This window comes from Benincasa hispida, chromosome 11 (assembly GCF_027475165.1).
Source record: "Benincasa hispida cultivar pf3 chromosome 11, pf3_genome.v1.1, whole genome shotgun sequence".
Classification (NCBI taxonomy): domain Eukaryota; kingdom Viridiplantae; phylum Streptophyta; class Magnoliopsida; order Cucurbitales; family Cucurbitaceae; genus Benincasa; species Benincasa hispida.
In genome coordinates this window covers 1025598-1040867 of record NC_143488.1, presented here as the reverse complement: position 1 = coordinate 1040867, position 15270 = coordinate 1025598, and the positions used below count along the sequence as shown (strand labels likewise).

General features: G+C 34.7%; 1 long non-coding RNA gene across 1 annotated transcript in view; it reads left to right on the top strand.

The window, feature by feature from the left end:
- Positions 1 to 14859, top strand: part of LOC150032299 (uncharacterized) — a 31765-nt gene extending 16906 nt beyond the window's left edge. Inside the window, exons 2-3 of the long non-coding RNA XR_016524710.1 lie at positions 12867 to 13115; positions 14485 to 14859. This is a non-coding gene — a long non-coding RNA (uncharacterized LOC150032299). The remainder of the gene's footprint in view (positions 1 to 12866; positions 13116 to 14484) is intronic.
- Positions 14860 to 15270: the final 411 nt, after the last annotated feature.

Sequence of the window (15270 nt, the reverse complement as noted above, 5' to 3'; positions counted from 1 at the left end):
ATGAAATATTCATACCCTTCTATTCTTTAACATTTAGAGGCCCACAAAGGTCTGAGTGAATAAGCTCTAGGGGTTCTTTGGCTCTAAGACCTTTTCTAGCAAAAGATCTTTTTGTCATTTTATCTTCAAGACAGGACTCACATGATGGTAATGAACTGTCTTTTAACTTATTTAGATGACCGTTCTTAACCAATCTCTCAATCTTATTGAGATTTATGTGACCCAGTTTCAAGTGCCAAAGATAGACATTTGGAGAAATCTTCCTTTTCTTATGAGTCCTAACAGTTTTCTAATTTTGCAGAGCAAATCTGTTTACTTCCTATATTGATGAACACTTCATCATTTTTGAAATAAACTTATAATTTTGTTCTAGAAGACAAGAGATTGATAATAGATTCATTTTCATAGAAGGAATATAATATACATTTTTCAAATAAGTGTACTTAACTCCTATAAATAACTTCATATCTCCCACTACTTTAGCTGAAACAATCTCCCCAGTCCCTACCTTAAAGATTATTTCATCTTCTGTCAACCGTCTCCAGGAACTTGTTTCCTGTGAGATAGTACAAACATGATTAGCGGTACCTGAATCAATTATCCAAATTTTGTCATTTTCCACTAATCATGCTTCGATAACAATTAAATCATATTTATCTTGTTGTTCGAATTCTGCACTCTCATCTACATAATTCAAAATTTCAGATGAGTTGGGAGATAGAGGACAATCCTCTGTTAAAACTCTTTTGGTGTAATCAACCGCTAGTAATTTGTTTGTTGATTTGATTTTATTATTATTTAATTCGAAAGTGAGTATTCTAGAAAAATTCAACATGCTGATACAATTTCAAACAAATTCTAATTAGCAAATTGTAACTAAATCCAAAATCAAGTTTTAGCAAAAAGTAATAATTTACCCATAACCATTATTTATTTGCAACGATACTTTAGTGAGTCAAAATACGTGCTACCGAGGGGCAGTCAGATACTTCTTCACTAAAGCAAACAATTTTGACCATACACTATCTCTGGAATAACTCTTATTCCTATAGTCGTTTAGTTATCGTTTTCAGTCAAGATCTTTACTAACAATTTAGTAATTCTTGTAAGTGTGATCCGCCATTTTCAGATCTTATAGGACGGTATGAATATGCCTCCGAAATAGAAGACAATATCTAAGACGGAACTATAAGACCCTATTTATTTTACTGAAGCCTGGGTTTTTCCGAATCCTATGTTACAACCCTCTATGGGGATAGCCGTCGTTAAACGACTAGCAAAGGGCCGCTTAAAGCTAACCAGCAGGCGCAACATAGGAATCTCATAGTTCAGACTAATGGAGGAGACCATAGGATATATTGACACATTTTCTTCACCCATTTACTATGAACTACTTCCTCTATTTACCTTGTTATTGACTCATACAAAACATTTTTCCGTATGGAAGTCACTCCCAGGGTGACACGAAGCATCATATGAATCTCACGGTGTAAACTATGTGGAGACGTGACAATTGAAATCTATATATCGAATAATTGATTTATGTTTGAACAACTTCCTTTTATTCACCAAAATCTAGATTTAAGCTAAAAAATACTTTCCGTATGGAGGTCACTCCCAGGGTGACAAGAAGTACCGCTTAAATCTGGATTGTGAACTCTTAGAGATGTGAGAGCTAAAAATAACGCATCGTATATGTTACTAATCTCCCACTGAAGTTTTCTAATAACTCTATCATATAGAAGTTATTAAACTACCACTGAAGTGTTCTATTGGGTAGATTTATACTTAGGTTCTTTTCGCCTAATAAAACAACTCTAAGTCTATGTGGTTTTATCCAAGTATTACTCTTATAATTGGATATTTTAACCTACGATGTCTAGGTGATAAACCATTTTATTACCTCACATCGCTCACGTATGCTCATAAAACCCATTACCAACACTCAATAATTCGACCATAATCCCCAGGTAGGAGGTGTTCCATAAACCGTCAACTTAAGTACCCCCAGCCTTAGACAGGATTATATACCGGTTGAGTTTGTAACCTGGGTTTTATAAGTTTTAACTATCAAATCAGGTGGTCAATCTATGTGAGCATGCATCTATTGTTTATGGATTTTAAACGTCTAACCCAATTTTATAACAACTTATAAAACTTTAGACATGCTAAACACCCATAACATATATAAAGGCATTCAATATTTAATATAACACTTATATTAAATATAAGAAACCCTAACATGCATACTATATATTATAACAGATTATAACATACTTTTAATGCATGTAACATGCTTCCTATGGTGGGATTTTAAATCTAAATGGCACACTATATGCACATACAAGATTTATTTAATTATAACATACATCAAATGCATAAATAATTAAACACAGACTGATATGGTTTTAGTTTTGGCATAAACAAGTAAACAAAAGCCTAACTATTACAAACAACTTCAAAATCGTCTTTGAACCGCTCGTACTGCTCCAAACCGAACCCAAGCATCTTGAACCGGACTGGATAAGTCTGAACCGGACCAGCCAAAAACACTTTGAGGCTTAACCGGATTGGACCTTGAGAAAAATCGATCAAACTGGACTGCTCTCGGTCCAACCTTAAAGTCTTGCTAAGGCCGATCGTGTAGCGTTGAAGGCAATCATCTAACACCATCGCCTTGTGTTGAGAAGAGGTACACGATTGCTTTAATTTCATTTGTTTATCATATAGAGCAATTGTTTAGCTCTCGGGTAGAACTAAACGATCACTTAACACCATCGCCTAGCGTTTCATGTCATTGTTTAGTGTCCGCTACAGCTAAACGATCACTTAGTTCTATTGTATAAAACATCATCGCGTCGTTCAACATTGTAGCTAAACGATCGTTTAGTTCCATCATATAGAAACTTCCACGCACCGCTTAGCACCACATCTACACTATCGCTCAGAGCTATCGATAGCACTTCATCGCATCACTTAACGCGCACCACAGCTACACTATCGTGTAGTGCCATCGTATAACAAATCCAACATATCATTTAGTTCTCACACAAAAGCTAAACGATCGCGTAGTGCTATCGTATAGCATTTGAACTCATTGTTTAGCTCCTGTAGGTACACAATCGTTTAACATTCAACATTACAACGACCAGCGCCCATTGCTATACGATCGTCTAGCTTTTCTTCACATTGTGTAACGCCTGGAATTAGATGATCGCTTAGCAACTGAACCTCAACAACGATTTTGAGCAGAAGCTGAAAAACTGGAACAGCAGCTCGACCTCCTTCACTTGTTTCTTCAATTACATCTTAATTTCAACTCTAATGACCAAATAAATTATAGACTCTTGTTAACACATAAAGCCCATCAAACAAGATCCAATTACAAATTTAATGAGAAATTAAAGAGAATTAAAATTCCAAAACGCAGAAAATCATATTAGTGCACCAGTTTCATATAACTCATATAAAACACCTACCACAGCAAAATTAAACCGAATTGAATGCTTATATGATGCTCTGATACCAATTGTAGGAATGTATCAGCAACAGCGGAAGCATCAAGGATCATTTAAACACTCTAATTCATTAATTTTGGCAAAATATAAAGCATGCTCTTGCAGAAAACAAGTGAGTTTTATAACATACCTTTGTAGAACCTCTTCAAAGCGTGATCTCCAGCTACAATTTTCTCCGAATCTTATTGCAGACTACCTCAAGATCTTCTCCACTATTCTCTTGGTGCTCTATATTGAGTTGTGGGACTCAAAACAAGCTTGAATCAAGGGATGATGGAGAATTGCTCACATCAATCTTGTTAAAGAACACTTTCTTCAATACGAATTTTCTCTAAAATTCTCTCTTGATTGCATGCTCGATATTCACTCAAAACTCTTCAATATATTGCAGACCATCATGCAAGGAAGAGAGTTGCATGAGTTGCAGCTCATGCTTGGAGCAACATAAGGCAATGGTGATGGATTTTGTGTGAGCAAGTAGAAGATGGATAATGGGATATCTTTATATTCCATTTTTGCATGGCATTTTCCAATTTTCCAATTTTATCTCAAAATCAAAACTTGATATTTAAAAACCATTTTGATTTTAAAACTGAAAAATTTTTTAAAATTAATTTCATAAATTAATTTTTAAATAAAACTTAATTAATTTAATATTAAATATTAAATTAATTTTTACACACATCCATCTTTATATATTTAAATTATATTTAAATTAAATATAAATTCTCCTATTCCATTTAATTCTCAAATTAAACACGTAATTATATCTCACATAATTACTAATTCCTTTAATTCTAATTTGAACGTTTCAAATTAACTTATCACGCTATTCTAGAGCTAGTCCAATTACGAGCTAGTAGGGGGACCTCGCGGACCTACAGATAATGGGCTCCAATGATCCGTGATTAATTGGCTAAACTCATGAGACCAGATTAATCCCCATTCGCTAACTAATGGATCACTCCACTAAAGCCCATAGTTGCACTCCCCTCACTATAGATATATTATGTCCACATAATTTAACCATAATCAGCAAGTCGACATTATGTTGAGTTATTGCAGTCTTAAACATTTATGTGTTATGGAGGGCTTTAGTTGCTAATGGTCTTAACACATAAAGATTGTTTTCTAGTTTTGCAGAACAAATATCAACATCATTCTTAGAAATAAAAAATTTATTTAAAGAAAGTTGATAGCATAAGATTGTTCAATCAAATGCTTTACAGAAACAAGGTTCCTTTTTAAATAAGGAACTATATATACATTCTTTAAAATAAGAAATTTGTTTTGTAAAGTCAATTGGATTCCTTCCATTGCCACGACGATGTGCCTAGTTCCAACACGCATCTTCATCTCACCAGCATCCAGTTGCCGCCATGAACTAATTCCCTGAAATGAAGAACCAACATGGTTAGTGGCGCCATAATCTATAATCCAGGCAGAATCATCATTCTCCACTAAGCAAGTTTTCAAAACAAGTAAATCATATTTACCTTTTTTGGCCTTCTTCTTTTCTGCCAAGTATTTGAGGCAGTTCCTCTTCCAATACCCATCTTGTTGCAATGGAAACAAATTCCCTTTGTAGCCTTGATTGGCTTTCTGCCCCTTTTGTGCAGCACTACAGGGTTAGCTTTCCCTATCCCACCCTTCTTCTTCTTCCCCTTTTTGGTGCGGGAGGAAGAAAGTACAAACTTTGTCACAGAGGTCGACCCTCTGTGGAACTTCTTTGAGGATGAGGCAACATTTGCCTCAATCTTTTGCTCATTGCTTTTCATCAAGGATTGGAAGGTCTGTAGCTCATTAAGCAGAGTGGTCAGGTTGTAGTCAACCCTGTTCAAAATAGCATTGTTACGAAAGTGGAGGAAATTTTCAGGTAAAGATTCCAAAATAAAGCCAACCTAACTTGCTTCATCGATGCTCAACCCATTAATCTCCACCATGTTGAAGTGGACCATCATGTTGAGAACATGTTCTCGAACATATGCTTCTTTTTACATACGGGCATGAAGATGTGTTTCAGAGCGTCATGCCTGAGTTGTGTAGACGGTTGTCCGAACATTCCCTTCAAGGACTCCATTATCTCACGTGCAGCATGAGCTTATGCTTATTGGCCAAGACTTCATTAAGACTTGCCAAGATATACGCTCGGGCCTTTTCTTTGCCCATGTCCAACGCTCGCAAGGTTTCTGAACATTTCAAGGAGTATTGGAAGCTGGAATGGGAGGACAATCCTCCATTAGGACAAAATGAGATCATCGATGATCAGTATTGTGTTGATTGATTTTTTCTAACTAGCGTAATTTTTGCCTGTTAATTTATCAGCGGCGAGCAAGTTTAATGTAGCGGTAGCCATAATAACATTTGCTAAAAATGAACAAACTATTTACGAATTAGTTTATTTTGCATTAACCATGAAAACAACCAATCGTCTTTAACAAAATTCTAATGAACCCTAAGTGACATCTAATTTTGCAATGATGTTTTAATGAGGCAGGACAAAAGTCACCAAAGGGTGATCAAGTGTCCATTCACTGAAATGAGACATTCTTAACTAATAGATAAAAACCACACATTGTCACTGTAACTATTAGTCACTATTGTTTGGTCTAGAATTCGTTAAACTAGCTTAAAGATTCTTGTAAGTGTTGAAGAAACTCGTATTGAAGAGATCCTTGAGCAGAAGTGGATCGTTCAAATTCCATTAATTATCGAATACATAATTTACAATAAGCATACAATAGATATGCATTAACAATAAACTACAACATGCTTTTTATAAGAAAAATGGTTCAAGATACATTACCCGTGAAGAGTCTTTCTTCGTGAAACTCCCTGGAATAGTCACGAGCCTCAAATAGAAACAACAACACTTGAAGATCTTCTTCAAGATATCTCGAACAGAAACAGGGACACTACCACAAAGAGCCTTTGGTATTCTCGGGATGAAAACCCAGGAGTGGTGGACTCTGACTATTTTGGTTAGAAGGGAGAGTTTGAGTGAAGGAGGAGATTGAAAGAACACACAGAACTTTTCTACAACTCGCAATCGTTCAACAAAATGTCAATCGTAGAGGAAGAAGAAGAAAACCACTTTTCTTTTATTTCTCTTGCCACAAAATCAATAATCACCCACTAAGGTGGTTGGAGAGAAATTTGGGAAGTTATTCTTCAAATAATAATAAAATAATATAAATAAATAATATAACTAACTTATCATATTATATTTATATTAAATTATATGTTATATTAAATATAACATATAACCTATAGTTTTAATATTATCACATACAATATAAACTATAGTTTCTTTTCTCTATTTTATGGCATTTTATATAAATCATATTTATATTAAATTTAACAACTATGAATCATATTCATAGAAAATATATTTGAATCTCATTCAAATATTTATTTCCTCCCATTAAACTATAATGTATCAAATACATTATGATAACAATATCATATATAATTGAAAAAATTTAATTATATCATATATAATTAAGTCCCTCTTATTTTGAACAATTCAAATTAACCAAAAAACTTATTCTCAACTAAATCTTTTTGAGCTACCAAGGGGACCTTATGGACTTGTAGCTTGAAGCTCCAACGGTACATGAATAATTAATTAAACTCTTGAATTATATTATTCACCATCCGTTAACTGTCGAGCACTCCACTAAAGATCGACAGCTGCACTCTTCGCACTACAGATATATTTCTATGTCCATTGGATATAACCAATCAACAGTATAATGATCCTTCACAAATTACTCGTAAGTACAGATGGGCCAAAATTACCATTTTGTCCCTGTAGTTACATCTAACTCCTTAAGTACCATTGATCCCTCTAATGAACAATAGATCATAGTCCCACTATGACTAAACCTTTCTCGGGCCAGGAGAGGATGTGATGCCACATTGTTTAAGACCTAGAATCAGCCTTTAAGGGAGCAATTTATCTGCTTACTTCTGCTTCGGGGAAGGAGTGAATTTCATCTTGTGTAGTTGTGTTCCCATCTCTCCAATCAAACGAATCCCCAAAATGGTAGGCTTGTTGAGTCGACGATCTGGTCACTCTCACCCATACAAATCAAAGGATCACCCTCATAGGTAGGAGTTCACAACCCATTCAGGATTCAGGTCATGTTACCTATGATCGTCCTAGTGAAATGTAAGTCTCTATTATGAACGGTGTTATTTAATGAGACTAAATATTTCGTGGTCCAGTTTTATACAAACTTCTTTGTATAGAATATTCCCGCTCGCATGTGTAATACATGAATGATCAGGATTAGATCATTTGTAGCACTTTACAACAATTGTAACACCTACAAAGCGGGCCATACTCGTAGTGTCACTAAGATAAGGTACCCAGCCTTATCTATCTACCATATACCATTTAGGTTGTCACTTAAACATAATCCACCTATATGTCTCCACGTACATGTTTAAGTTACAAGGATAACCTTGGATGTTAGTTTATTGGTTTGTAATTAATGCAACTAAAATATCACATATTTTATAGACAAAGTGAATAAAATATCATATATTATTCATCATATAAGAGTTTGTTCATATAATGTTTACAAACTATAGGACCCTACGAGATTTAGGGCATCAACCCCAACAAGTGTAACCCCTCATTTTAGGTCCTAGAGTTCTGCCCCAATGAGCCAACCGTAGGGAAAAACCGATTGGGACATGAAACTAAAACAACCCTATCCATTTCTGGATATTGAATAAAGTGTCATGTAAAACTATCATCCTTTAGGGGGACACCCACGATGCCACGAGGCGATGCATGAAACTTTACTTCAACCTAATGAGAGACCGAGGGATGTGTTGTCACACGTCCCACTCCCACTTACTATAAACACTCTCTCCATTCATCTTGTTATTGATCCACTCAAATTCCACCCGTAGGGGGATACCTATGGTGCCTCAAGGCCGAGTGTAGATCTTACATTGTGAATTTATAGGGAGAAACGTGTAGAGGATAAAATAAAGTATCATATACCTCATTTTCTTCCCACCAAGTGTTTTACCTAGGGTTAATTAACTTAGGAAAAATTCGGCTATTGATTTTAACTAAGTGAATGTTTAATTTGCTCAAAAACAACATTTGTCTTTGATGATCAAACAATTTTGATTGAAGTCTTATTAAACTCTTTAATAAACTTTAATCAAAGTTGTATGCATGTAACAAATCTATCTAAATCACGTTTTCAGGTAGGTTCCCATGTAGGGGTGCAACGTTTCCGTCAACTAAAGTACCCCATCCTAGACAGAACCCACCTTAGACAAAAGGTCCCTTATAGATACATTTGTTACATATTTAATCTTTTATTAAGAATCAATTTAATCCTATTAAACCGATTAAAATATTAAACTTAGATTTCTAATCTTATTAGAAATATGATATTAGGTCTATCTCAATCATACTTTAAAACTTTTTTTAAAAAATGATTATAACCTAAGGTTTACATGCAACTCTTTATTATTGATTTTAATTCTAATTTCATTTAGTTATAATGATTATAAATAAGTGAAACAATTAAAAACCATTCATTGCACGCTTGACATACTTTAGTTATTATAACAATTATAAATTAACCTAAGGTAGTGCCATGCTTCATGTAATCTCAATTTCATTAATAATATATATAACAATTACATATTATAAAGTAATGAAAGACATTAATAACATACTATAAAAAACATATATTCATACTTTATATTATAACTCTTATAATATTGATGATGCATGTATATGTTATTAATGTATGCATGTATATAATATAACATTAATATTATATGATGCATGAGCATGCTTCATAATTAAATCATGCATATTCTAATATTATAACACTTATAATATGAAAGTGATGCATGAAAAAAAATGCATAACCTATGGTGGGATTTTTTCTATATGATATACAATATGACATATAATCCAATAAAACATACATCACATGTTTGTTTAATATAAAAGTTAATGAACCGGGACAGGACACTAAAAATAAAAAAATGGTTAATTATTACAATAATAAAGGTCATCCGGTTCGAAACAAGTGAACCGAGCCTTGAACTACTCGAACCAAGCCGTGAATCGGTCCAACCTTCAATTGAACCACCCTCAAACCGCTTGAACCGGGTGAACCAAGAGCAAACGGGAGAAATTTCTCCGCCTCGCAACGTCGTGATGTTGTGCCTAGCATCGCAACGATACGGAGAAATTTCTCCGTGATGGAACGAACACATGCACAATGGAAGAAAAACGGATCCAAAGTACTCTAATCAAATTAATTATAAAGATAAGCATGCATGCAATAAAACAAGAAAAATGGGGAAAAGAATACAACCTTTGTAGTCTTTGAATCTTCTCCAAATTAGCTCCAATCTTCTCACGAACGGTTCGTAGACCACCACGAGAGTCTTCTCGACTATTCTCCGACCTTAGAACGGGATGATGGAATCTGGTGTATGACTAAATTTTGAGAGGAAAAATGCTAAAGCTTTGAGAGAGAAAAAAGGATGAGATTATCACATAATCTCATCAAAACCCACTATGGCCAAGAGTTTTTCAAAACCAATAAACACTCCCTTTTAAAGACCATTACATGCAAACATTTAACTTTGAGTTTGACGAGAATTTGACACTAAAAAATCCACTAACCCAAAGTGAGAATTAGTGGGACAAGTGTCTTCAAATGAAGACAACACTTAGCCATGGAAAAGTTGGCATTTCCCACTCACAAATGTTGGATCTTTCCACTAACTTGGTCAAAGTTTGACTCTCAAAGTTCAAAGTCAACAAATTTGACTTTTTGACTATCAAAAGTCAAAAGTCAACAATTTGAATTCTATTGCATTTTTTATCTAGTCAACAATTTGACTTTTAATGCAATTTTGACCAATCCCATTTAATTTCAAAATTAATTCTAATAATCAATTTTAAAATTAAATAAATATTAAATAAATAATTAAAAATTTAATTAATTTAATTTAATATTAAATCCAACACTTATTCCAATTTATATGAATCTCTATCCATAATCTTGATATTTAAAACTTATTTAAATATCTCCTATTTTCTCTCTCTTTATGTTTAATTCACAATTAAACATTAGGTTTAATATATCGTATGTATTTAACGCTTTGCTCCAAAAACCAAATTTGAACACTTCAAATACGTTCGTCACACTGTTCTAAAGTTTAATCTGATATGAGCTAGTAGGGGGACCTCATGGACCTACAGATCATGGACTCCAATGATCTGCGATTAACCAGCTAAACTCTTTAATCTAATTAACCACCATTCATTAACTACCGGGTCACTCCACTAAAGTCCAGTAGTTGCACTCCCCTCACTGTAGATATATTATGTCCACTCGATATAACCATGATTAGTAAGTTAACCCTTCACATGTTGTTCGTAATAATGGCTAGGTCAAAAGCTGTTTTACCCCTGATATTACATCTTGCTTCTTATGTCCCACTGATCCTCTAATGAATAATTGGTTTGTGATCCAATCACTAAATCGAGTCCCTCTGAGGCCAATGGGAGGGTTGGACTCCTTGTTCAAGACCCGGAGTCAGCACTAAAGGAAACAACCTCTCTACTATTCCTAAAAGCGGATAGGAGTGAATTTCGTCTTGCATCCTATGTCCTTAGTGTTGGGATTTGTGTCCTAATTCTCTCGAAGTCTCGTAGTTTGTAAACTGTACACATTGTTATGAATAAAATAAGAGTTATTTTATTTGGCATACTCATATCTAATAAACAAATCCTCATGGTTATTGTATGTAAACTTAAGCATGTATATGAGATATACAAGTGGATCATGCCTTAAGTGATAACCTAAAAAGGTCTGTACTATAAGAATTAAGGAGGGATATTTGATCCTGGTGACACTACGGATATGGCCTGCTTTGTAGAGGTTTACAAGTGTTGTGAACTACTATAGATGGTTGATTATGACCATTCATGTGGAGACATGCGAGCGGAGGTGTCATATACAAAGAGTTTGTATAAGACCTGAACCACGAGATGACTAGTCTCTGTATATAACGCCGTTGATACTTGAGACTTACATCTCACCTAAACGACCATATGTGACAGATCTTAATCCTGATTGTTTTGGGAACTCCTGCCTTTGAAGGCGGTCCTTTGATTAGTATGGGTGAGATTGGCAAGATTGCTAACTCAACAAGCCTACCTTTTTGGAAATTTGTCTGATTTGGGAGCTGGAAACTCAGTTACACAAGATGGAATTCACTCCTTCACCGAAACAGGGGTAAGTAGATAGATTGCTCCCTTAAAGGGTTGATTCCGAGTCTTGAACATAGTGGTCATACTTCTCTTTGGAAGAGAGGACTTGGTCATAGTAGGATTATGACTTATGTTCATTAGAGGGAACAGTGGGATTTAAGGAGTTAGATGTAACTACAAAGGCATAACGGTAATTGGCCTAGTTGTACTTACGAGCGATCTGTGAAGGGTTATGTACTGTTGATTGGTTGATATGGACATAAAATATATCTGTAGTAAGGAGAGTACAGTTGTTGGTCTTTAGTGGAGTGCCTGACAGTTAACGGATGTTGGATCCCGTGGCTAAAAAGTTTAGTCAGTTATTTACGTACTGTTGGAGCTTCAAGCTACAGGTCCATAAGGTCCCCTTGATAGCTCAATGGATTCAAGTTGAGAATCAGTTCTTGGGGTTGATTTGAAATGTTCAAATTGATAAGAGGAAATTCGATTATATATGATATGATCGGTGTAATGTATGAGATTCATCAAGTGGAGGATTAATGTAAATGTGATTTACATTAAGTACCATAAAATAGAAAAAGAGCTGTGGTTTATATGTTTCATGAGATGAAATATTAAAACTATAGGTTATAAATATAATATGGTAAGTTGATTATCATATATATTTATAATAATATTAACTATTAGATAATTATATCTTTTTCTCTAATAACCAACTGAGTGGGAGGTTATTGGTGGTTTTATGGTAACCATGAGATAAAAGGAAAAATGTTATCCTAAATTAAAAAGAGTTGCCATTCTCGGAAAGGAACTCAAGGTTTGCTGTTAAGTGAATTAGATTCACTAAACGACACCTGAAAGAGAGACTAAACAATCGTGGAGTGTTACTATATGATAGTTCACTCAGCTGGTCATAGCTAAACGATCACGGGGCATTTACTATACGGTAGGTTGCCTTCATCTAAACGATTGAGTATTCGTCTATACGATAGACTTCTTCTCATCTCCCACTTGCTCAATCGTCTACACGGTTGTTATTCCTCCGGTCTCTTCCTCTAACCAAGTCCATACAGAGCCCACACTTATGGATTCTTACACCGAGAATACCAAGGTAGCCATTGTGGTGGTGTCCTCACTCAACTCGACTGAGTTCGAGGTTTGGAGGCCGTTCGCTGGGTTCGTGATCTTGGAGATCGTTGAGTTCGAGTTTGCTGTTGATCGTGTTGTGTTGCGGTCATTGTGTTCGAGTGTTCGTGTGTTACTGTCTTGGAGACTGATCGAGCGTTCGTGATCGAGGGAGTTTAAAGAATGAGTCTTCAAAGGTATGATACATTATCCCTTGATCTTATTCTAAAGCATGCTGTAATTTCTTATTGTGCATGACCTGTAAGTTTCCGTTTCTTATACTGTAATTGTTTATGTTCAATTTCGAATGGAATTTGGATGATCATTCTGTTGCTCATGAAAATCCTCATGTCTGATTTCCTTCAATTGGTATCAGAGCCAGATTCTTCTGATATTTCAAATTTCACTTTTGTTTTGAATTTCTTTTATAGTCGTGGTGGGTTTTTTGCATTTTCCTTTAAGTGTTAAATGAGTTTGTGGATGGCGTTGATGAATGTTTACGGGTTAATTGCCTCTGTTTAAAAGCTTTCTTTGATTAAAAAGTATTAATTTTTAAGGGCCCCTGTGTTTTTTGGCATAATTAACAAGCAATCGAGTCTGTAATTCAAAGTGTTTGAGTTTGTTGAGTTGTTCGTTATGAAGTTTCGAAGAAAGGAGATGTGGTTCTCAGCAAGGAAGAAGACCAAGGGTTGATCGTATCGTGTAGCCTCAGGTAAACGATCGTTGGGATTTGGCTAAACGATCGTGTAGATTTTTCTATGCGATCGTGTGGTATTTACTAAACGATCGTTTAACATGAGGTAAAGTGTTTACTCTATCGCGTAGCATTGGTTGCCCAATTGCGTAGACGTTGGAGGTAAACGATCGAGTGGGAGCATTTAATGCTCATCGTTTAATAAAAGGCACGCGCATTAAATGATCGTGTAGTTAGCATGCCTCATCGCATAGTTACTGACTACACGATCACACGATATAGTATACTTTGGCGCTCATTTAGCGATCGTTTAGATGATTGTGCTTCACCGCATTGTTGTAGTTTAGACGATCGTTTAAGGTTTGTGTTATGCGTTGCACGTTGCACGATCGCATGCCTCATGCTTCATCGCATAGTAAATGGTACACGATCGTTTAGCTCTAGAAGCATTGGTAAACGATTGAGTAAAGCGTTTACTTTTTCGTGTAGACTGTAAGAGTATATCAGCATGCAGCGGAAATAACAAGGATCAATAAACACTCTAATTCATTAATTTTGGCAGAAACTGAAAGCATGCTCATCTAACATAAGAGGTTTGAAGTCATATCTTTGTAGAACTCTTCAAGATCTTGATTCTCAACTGTTGTCTTCTCCGAAACTTGTTGTGAACCACCTCAAGATCTTCCCCACTATCCTCTTGGAGCTTTAGAATGAGTTGTGGGACTCAAGAACAACTTGAACAACAGGAAATTAGGAGTGAAGCTGACTACTACAAAACCACTTGAAGAACAATTCTTCAACCCAAATTTTTTCTGTAAAAATCCTTTGAATGCATGCCTTAAATTCACTCAAATGTTCTTTATTTATTGCAGGTTAACATGCAAAGAAGATGGCTACATGAGATGCAGCTCATGCTTGGAGTAATTGAAGAAAATGTGAATGGTTTTTGAGTGAGCTAGTTGAAGATGGTAATGGAAAAATCCAATTTTCCATTTTGTGCAAATTTTGTAATTTTCGATTTTCCAAAAAACCAAATGATTTCAAAAATCAATTTGATTTTAAAATTGAAAATATTTATTAATTTTGTAAAATTAATTTCATAAACTAATTTTATAATATAATTAATATATAATTATTTAAATAATCATTTAAATAATTCAATTAATTCTAATTAATTTAATATCAAACATCAAATTAATTTTTACATAAATCCATCTTCATATATTTAAATCATATTTAAATATAAATTCTCCTATTCTGTTTAATTCTAATTTGAACGTTTTAAATTAATTTATCATGCTACTCTAAAGCTTATCCATTTACGAGCTAGTAGGGAGACCTCACGGGCCTACAGATCATAGGCTCCAACGATCCGAGATTAATTGGCTAAACTCGTTATACCGAATTAACCTTCATTCGTTAACTAATAGGTCACTCCACTAAAGTCCATAGTTGAACTCCTCTCACTGTAGATATATTATGTCCACTTGATATAATCATAATCAGTAAGTCGATCCTTCACAGGTTATTTGTAATCACATTTGGGTCAAGATCACCATTTTACCCCCTGTGAATACATCTTGTTCCTTAAGTTTCTACTGATCCTCTAATGAACAATTTTGATTCATAATACCTATGAATCAAGTCTTTTCTCTATC